Genomic DNA, 9,089 nt, shown 5'->3' on the forward strand with positions numbered 1-9,089 from the left:
TGAAAACAAGTATACAAAACAGTTGATTACTAATTGTGTATTGAAAGCAGTAAGAGGTTCCATGACACCAAATAAACCAGTTCTGAGATTTCCCCAAGATAAATTTAACAGCTCCAGCTTCTTCAGTGTTTATCAAAATACAAAAGAAAAAAGTAGAGGTCGTCTTCGATGGCAAATCGGACCCTTGCAGGCTGAGGGAGAAAGCTACTTCACACATAGATGGGGGGTGCTCCAGGATGTGGGTCTGGAATGGATCGACCCTCCCAGCTTGCACACGCTCCTGCTGGTGAGACCCAGGCCTCCTGCCAGGGCGTCCAAGTGGGCCCAAGAGTAAGCTGGGTATGTAGGCTGCCAGTGGAAACAGAAACTATTTACATTAAATAAAAACCTGGCTGCAAGCTGCGTCTGCACATGTACAGCACAGTGCGATGCACACTGCCACACACCAAATACAAGCCGGGCCCTGCACCGCACAATGGCTCCCAGCCCACCCCTAGGTGACCATGTGAGCACAAGTACAAGCACAATGCTATGGAATGCAGGTGACCCAAGGACAGGCGAGTCACGGGGGCCATGCAGTGGATGGTGGTTTGTCACCTTCTCTCCTGTTCCCACGGGAACAGGTGATCCGATGGACTAGCATTCAGGCCATTACTGCAAAACCTATATTAGGCATAGTCTCCATTCTGTGTGTTCAAGTGTTCTTGTCCTGTATTTTTAACTATTTTAAAAAATGCACTGAGTTTGGGTTAAAAACCAACCACCAAATGGATACTGACACCAGTCTACAGCCCAATGGCTCCCGGAGGTCAGGTGCCCCTACACCCAAATCCCTTCTCAGTACTGACAGTGAGTTGATTCTCTTTTTACAATAAAAAAAGCTAAGTAATATTGCATAGGAGTATCAGAAACTGCCTCAGTGGAAACAGAAACTATTTACATTAAATAAAAACCTGGCTGCAGGCTGCGTCTGCACATGTACAGCACGGTGCGATGCACACTGTGACCAACCCATGGAGACAGCTTCTGGCACTCAGGACCACAGAGTCGCACGTTTGCCACATGAGAGGAAAGCGGAGGGCGGAGAAGAGGAAGTGAGGGGGAGGGAAGGGTCTGGTTCACTTCTGGTTCCGGAGCTGATTGGACAGCCAGTCTAGTCCTTCATAGAGCCCAACCCCGCTGGTGGCACAGGTGGCCTGAATGTGATTTGGCAAACACCAAGAGAACGGCATCCCGGAGCTCATCTTCAGCTAGCATCCTCATGAGCTCTTCACGGGCCTCATTCACGCATTCTCTGTCATTGCTGTCCACCACAAAGATCAAGCCTTGGGTGTTCTGGAAGTAGTGGCGCCATAGCGGCCGGATCTTGTCCTGGCCGCCCACATCCCACACAGTGAAGCTGATATTCTTGTATTCAACTGTCTCCACGTTGAAACCAATGGTGGGAATGGTGGTCACAATTTCACCCAGCTTTAGTTTGTATAGAATTGTTGTCTTCCCTGCAGCATCCAGGTCCACCACGAGAATGCGCATTTCTTTTTTGCCAAAAAGGCCCTTGAAGAGGTTTGCAAAGATGTTCCCCATGCTTGTGGACAGGTGGAAGCGATACTGGCCAGAGACCTCCGCGGCGGCTGCTCCCAGTCAGGCGTTGGTTTCGCTCCCACCTGATTTTTTAACAAAACAAAAATAAACTTGCTTATTCCAGAGAATATATTAATCCTATCAGTAATTATTTTTAAAAATTGTAAACCGTTTTCATGACCTATAATATGAACTTCAACATTCTGTTTAGACTTCAATAAATTCTCAGTTAAAAACATTTGCTTTCAATCCTTGCTGACTGAAAGGAATACTATATTGTCTTAGAAACTAACTTGGACACAGTGAAAAAGAAAAAAATCTAAATTGTCTCTTGAAGCCTTTGATATTTTCCATTATAAAACACTGATGTGGATATATGGGTCAGACATTACTGCCCAAGATTTTCTCATGCAAAACTATCCTTGAGAATCTGAACACAAATAGAATGTACTTCTCCCCTACCCACTGAGTTTTAGACAATGTAGATAGCTATAGGCTCTGCAATAATAACATACAATCACACTGAAATCTTCCTCAGAGTACAAAACGAAAAACTCTTCACAGAGAATTTAAAGAAGAATTTCTTGAAGAAAGGAGATTGAATTTTGAGTTTCTTATTGGGTTTGAAGTTATTAGTTGGGTAGTGGTGTAGACTTTATGTGAGGCAACATCTCCAAATCCCAAAAAGAGCCGTTTATAATCCATATCTTCTTAAACAGTGGCTCATGAGCTACAGAAAGTTTAGCAACACTATAAGGCTCCTAAACATGCACCAGCTAAAGTGCATTCAAAATCAAACGTATAACAAATCCACTATGCCTCTGGTAGTTCTTACCCATGTTGTATTGTGTCATTTTACCTCAGCTTTCAATATGAACACACCTGTGTTATTCTGCACCCTGGATGCCTCCCTATCATGCAATGCTCATGAAGCTTCCTAAAACACCTTGGCTCAGATTTGCATCTGTTGTATGTTATGGATTAGAGTTTTTTTCTGCATATGCAAAGATTTTTGCTCTTGTAGAAATTTAATGGTTCAACTACAGAAAATAAGTACTTTTAATATTTCCCTGACATCACCATCATAGCTCATTAGGTGCTTATCAAAAGTATTTTGCGTTGCATAATGTCAGCATATTTGATTTTAAAAATCTACATTTTGGGCAGCCCCAGTTGCAGGGCAGCAGGCAAGACTCCTGGAGGTATGCCTGACCACCACCTCCTCCCATCATACCGTATAAGATACAAGCCCCACTCTGTCCTCCAAACCCACACATCCCCTGAGACCCCAGCAGCTCGCTAAGACACAAACGCCACCACAAACTGAGGGAATACTGAAAGGGAAAATCTGAGCAAAAGAATGGGAACTACAGATGCAAGCATAACCAACAGAATGTAAGAGATGGAAGAAAGATACAATAGCTGAACTGGATTCATCAGTCAAAGAAAACATTGAAGCCAACAAAGTCATAACACAAATCATCCAGGAAACCTGGGACACCATGAAAAGACCAAGCCTAAGAATAATAGGAATAGAAGGAGAAGAACACCAGCTCAAAGGCACAGAAAATATATTCAACAAAATCATAGAAGAAAAATTTTCCAACCTAAAGAAGGAAATGCCTATGAAGATACAAGAACACCAAATAGACTGGACCCAAAATAAAGTCCCCTCACCACATAATAATCAAACCATTGAATGTACAGAATAAAGAAAGAATACTAAGAGCTACAAAGAAAAAAGGCCAAGAAACATATGAAGGCAGACCCATCAGAATAACACCTGACTTTTCAATAGAGACTCTGAAAGCCAGAAGGTCCTGTACAGACAGTCTTCAGACACTAAGAGACTGTGGATGCCAGCTCAGATGACTATATCCAGCAAAACTCTCAATCACCATAGATGGAGTAAACAAGATATTTCATGACAAAAGCCCTACCTTTTGGAGGAGGGAATGGGAGGTGGAGGGAGGAGGATGTGGGGAGCAGGAGGGGGGATGATATGTAAAATAAATTTAAAAAGTTTCTTTAAAAAATCTACATTTTGAGTTATTTGAGTTACTAGCTTGAGTTCTGTAAAAAGCTGTTAGATAAAGTTCGAATGGGATTACAGTTTTCCACAACTCCTCAAATGGTCATGAACATAGTTTTGCTATTTTGTACTACGTATTTAAAACAAGCAGCCTTCTCAACAAGTGTTTACAAAGTCAAACTTTAAATCAACGTTGACCAACTGAAGATCTTCAGTGTCCCATGGTAGCGAATACTCAGCCAAGATTTAATACTTCATATAAAAATAGGCAAGCATATACATCTCATTAGCATCTAAATATGCTTCCATCGTAAACAAACAATAAAATTAGGGACTGTAGAGATAGATCAGTGGTTAAGAGCAGGTGCTACTCTTTCAGAGGACCTGAGTTTGGTTCCTAGAATCCATATTGCATGACTCAAAACCACCTATACTCTAGTTCCAGGAAACTGGCTGCCTCTGAGGGCACCTGTACTCACATATGAATACCCACATGCAGGCACATACACATTTGCATAATTAAAAAGACAAAAATAGTTAAAGAAATAGTAAACTTTTATGCATATCAAAAGTTTAAAAGTAACATTTTTGTGATTTATTATCAGTAAATGTCTGGTTTATATACTTACTTTATATATCTACACACTTTGGATCACAACAATTTCTTACTCAGCAAAGACCCATGAGAAACTGGAGTTTGTATAACAGCAAGGCTAAGGGACAAGGCAGAGCTTACCAGGGTCATAGCATGCAAAAGATCCTTGGTTTATAGGAAGCAAGAAAGGTTTCCAGAAGTCCTTGTATGAACAGCAGAAATGTATTCAGAGTATGGGAAATGTGTCCTTTGTGGAAAAGGGCAAAATAGACAAAGTTATACATCTCACAGCTCTTGTTTTCTGCTTGCAATGGATATACTAGGTTTTCTGACATCAAATTAAGAACATTTATGTCAATACAAAATAACAGTTGTGAAAAAATGAATTTTTTTTATAGTTCAATTAAACTCAAATGCAATGGATTACCTTAACCTTCTAGAGGCCAGAAACCTGCATGCAAGACTTTGGCAGGATGAGGATTTCATTAAATATGTAGAAAGAGTTATCACTTTGGTCAAAGGTTTTTAAATATTGATCATTTAATGTAATAGCGCCAATATTAAAATGAAAAATGTGTTCATCATCTTCATTGTTCAGATTATCCCATCATTATATTTACAAACCATTCTACTTATTACTCTTCGCATCTGTATAAAGCCTGGATCTGTCAACGTTGGATCTACATGAGGAAGTTGGAAAGAAGACTCTACCAATTCTACATGTCTCTGGGGTGCAGGGATTCCTGAAGAGGGGGTGCTCAAAAATTGTTTTACCTGCTCATGGTGCAGATGATTAAAAACTAGAGGTCAGATGATAATTTTGCAAAAATAGTGGCTCTCCTAGCTCAGATTCAGCCAGATGTAGTGAAAAGAACATTTCATATTCCATTGTATATAGAATACTCCACCTTGCAAGCTACCATGTCTATTGTCTTTCTTTTATTGGAATGAAACCATACATGCTGAATGACTGAGCATCCCATCCCAAGAAAAGTGCAATGTGTTAAGAAATAAAAGCGTGTTACGTGAAACGAAACCTGAATTTTTTTTTTTTTTTTTGAGACAGGGTTTCTCTGTGTAGCCCTAGCAGTTCTGAAACTTGCTTTGTAGACCAGGTATCAAACTCACAGAGACCTGCCTGCCTCTGCCTGCCAAGAAAGAAACCTGAATCTTTTATGAAAAAAAAATGCTTCCTAGTGCCTCTGTGAATTGTGGTTCTGATATGTATTTCTGACATTTTATTCAACTAGAAATATATATAAAGGACTGTGAATTTTGACAGTGTTCTCTTCCAAATGACAAAATGAAGGTGACTTCCGCTAAATATTTGAAAAAAAAATTTCTGGCCTCAAAAAGTCAGAGACACAGAGGAGAGAATGGTATTATTAGGTTCAAATAAATTAATTTAAAATTATAAAAGAAAAACATGAACTTGAGAGGAAGATGTGATGGATGAGTCCTGCGGGAGATAAATGGAGTGATGGAGGATGTGGTCAAGATATATTCATTGCATACATGTATGAAATGTCAAAGAATAAATAAAATTCAAAATTTTAAAAAGAATACAAATTTAACAGGTAGGTAGGAAGAAAGATTTCTGGTGTTCTATTGCACTTACACATAATAATAACAATAACAATAACAACAAAAATAATAATAGTAGTAGGAGTAATAACAAAAATCAAAGATATAAAAAGTAAATTGTCTTAACTGTAACCAATATCTGATGTTGTCTTAGAAACTGTTAATAAAAAATAGAAAGAAAGAGGAGAGTAAGTCCTATAAAAAGAATCTTAAGTGACAATTTTTAGTACACCTGAAGCATGAATTTCAGTACAGGGTGGAACAAGGCAAATTAAGACACAATAAGACCATAGGTGTCCTATAGCTAAAGAGACAAAGTTACAAGTCAAAAGAAATACAAGATGATCAACTGAATTAGATGAACACCTTTCTCATGAATCACTGTAGTGATACAGATCTTAACATCTGCTTAGAAATACTCACTTTATTATCAAATATTTGCAACAGACTACGGTTTCAGTGAGCAGTTCTTCAGAACTACAAATGCTTGCATAATAGAATAATTCTGCTGTGCAAGAATTTTCAATATATTTGTTAAAACTTGATCAGTTAATTGTCTCTTGTCACTGACAAATATATATTCAGCGGTATTTATTAAATTATAAAACAAGTAACTATTGATGAAAGTTCAGTTAAAACACAGATACTTCTATAATTTTTAAAAAGAATTAATGTAATGTTATGTTTTAATGAAAAACAAAAAGTGTCCTTCCTCTCTGTCCCATAGACAAAAGAGACCTTCTCCTCGAATTGAACCTTCCTCCATTCCCTTTCATCATTTTATCCCAGCGTTCAACTCCAGCAGGTGTTCCCTGGGAACCCAGGCCACTCTGGCCAGGAAAGCAGGGAAACTGACAGTAGATCTTCATCTCTGCCTCCCCTCCTTCAAATTCAATCCCCCAGTCTCATCCCCAGCTCTGTTGCAGAGCACCTGCTGCAGCCTCTCATGGCTCCCTGCCTCATCTCCAGTGGATCACACAGATCTTCCACTTCAAGCTTTCTTCCCCCAACTCATCTCTCTATTCAAGTCCCTAACTCCAGTGTGCATTCCCTCGGAACCCATTGACCATCCAGGCCAGGGAAGCAAGGAGCCCAACTGCAGGTCTTTGCCATTCCTCCCTCTCCTCCAAATCCATTCCCTCAGTCTCACCTCATCTCTAGCAGACCACATTCTATAGCCTCCCCTTCATTTCTGCCTCCCTATCCAGCAGAAGACACAACTCTCATCTAACTTTTCTCCCCACTTATTCTGTTATCCCAGCCACCAGCTCCAGTGGCCTTTCTCTGGAAACTTGCCAGCCAAGATTGTCAGAGAAGCAAGTAGACCAGTGGAAACACGTGATTCCAGTCTTCACTTTTCCTCCTCTCCTCCATATCCAATCCCCTTATCCCCTTCCCAGGTCTGTAGCAGCCTGTCACAGAATCTCCTCCCTCTCTGCCTCCATCCTCAGAAGACTAAGAAGGTCCTGGTGGATCACCCTGCATGTCTCCCTACTGTGGTGTCCCTCAGCTCCCCACTTCTAGTCCACCCCCATTCCTAAGTGTCAGCTCCAAATACCTAGAAACATAGTTTACACATAACTCCCATAATCCAGATGGATTTCCTATCAGGCAAGACACAGCCACCACAGAGAGGGCAACAGAAACCAAGGGGAAAACACCTACCCAAAGACCAAACCAGATATCAGCACCTAGAATTACAATTGCTCAAACCAAGACGCGATAGTATAAAAACACAATCAAAAGCAGTCAGAACAGTATTCCTCCACTAGAACCTAGCAACCCTATTACAGCAGGCCCTGAGAATTGCAGCATAGTTGAAGCACATCATAGAGACCTTAATGCCTTAAGATTCTAGAGACCTTCATGAATATGATAGAGGCTCGTAAAGAGGAAATATATGAACCCCTTCAAGAAATTGGTTGTGAAATCACAAATGAACTGTCGAAGGAAATGAATAAAACAGTTCAAGATCTGAAAGTGGAAATGGAATCAATAAAGAAAACCTGAACTCAAGTTAAACTGAAAATGAAAAGTTTAGTCAAACGGGTGTTGGAGACCGACTCCGGACAGCTGTGTCTTGAATTTTGTGTGACCTTCCTTACTTTATCAAACCTTGCAAAAACAGGTTCCTGGCCTAACCACGGGCTGTACAACTTCCTGGAGTACATGCTAATCAGCCAACTGCAGGGGCCTGGGACCAAAGCGACCTCACCCTTCCTTAGGAATTTTTCATTCTTCTCTCTCTGCTTCCCCTGCTCCCCCTCCCTGCCTGAAGCCCTGCTTATAAGCCTCAATACCCAGTCAATAAACGAGACCTTGACGCGACTCAGACTGCCTCTGTCTTCCCTTATACGCCTGGTCTCCTTTCTCTCTCGCCCCCATTGATCTTTCAGGAGGTGCCTCCTCGGGTCTCCCCAATAACCTGGCCCGCGGGACGGGTCAAACAGGAACCTCAGAGTCAAACTGCACCAACAGAATACAAGAAGTGGGAGAGATAGTCTCAGGCATTGAAGTCACAGTAGAAGAAATGAACACTGTGGTCAAAGAAAATGTTGAATATAAAAACCTCAAGGCACGAAAACATCCAGAAAATCTGGGACACTGTAAAAGACAAAATCTAAGAATAATAGGAACAGAGGAAGGAAAATTCTAAATCAAGGGCACAGAAAAAAATTCAACAAAATCACAGAAGAAAGTTTCCTTATCCTAAACAAAGAGGTGCCTATCAAGGTACAAGAAGCATACAGAGCACTCAAGCATATTAAAAGAAAAAAAGACTAAATAAAATATAGAGGCAGACCAATTAGAATTAAGAATCTAAAAAGAGATGGTAAAAGCCAGAAGAGCCTAGACAGAGGTTCTAAGAGACCACAGATGCCAGCCCAGACTATTATCTATCTATCCACAAATCCAGGCCTACAAAAGATGTTAGAAGGAAAACTTCAGCCTAAAGAGGTTAACCATACCCAAGAAAGCACAAGTAATAAATAATCTCAGGCCATCAAATTGCATGCGCGCGCGCGCGCGCGCGCGCGCGCGCACGCGCACACACACACACACACACACACACACACACACACACACACACAGAGACAGAGGCAGACAAACAGACACAAAGAAAGAAACACACACACATATCACAACAACAAAAACGAAAAGATTTAACGAACACTGCTTATTAAGATCTCTCAACATACAGGATCTCAATTTTCCAACAAAAACACTGACTAAAAGAATCAATACAAAAACAAGATTTACCCTTCTGCAGCATCCAAGAAATTCACCTTAGCTTCA

General features: G+C 40.6%; 1 pseudogene; it reads right to left on the reverse strand.

Annotated features, from left to right (window-relative positions):
* Positions 1 to 627: 627 nt before the first annotated feature.
* Positions 628 to 1,663, reverse strand: LOC128119405 (ADP-ribosylation factor 1-like; annotated as a pseudogene).
* Positions 1,664 to 9,089: the final 7,426 nt, after the last annotated feature.

This window comes from Peromyscus californicus, unplaced genomic scaffold (assembly GCF_007827085.1).
Source record: "Peromyscus californicus insignis strain IS unplaced genomic scaffold, ASM782708v3 Scaffold_23__1_contigs__length_62951481, whole genome shotgun sequence".
Taxonomy (NCBI): domain Eukaryota; kingdom Metazoa; phylum Chordata; class Mammalia; order Rodentia; family Cricetidae; genus Peromyscus; species Peromyscus californicus.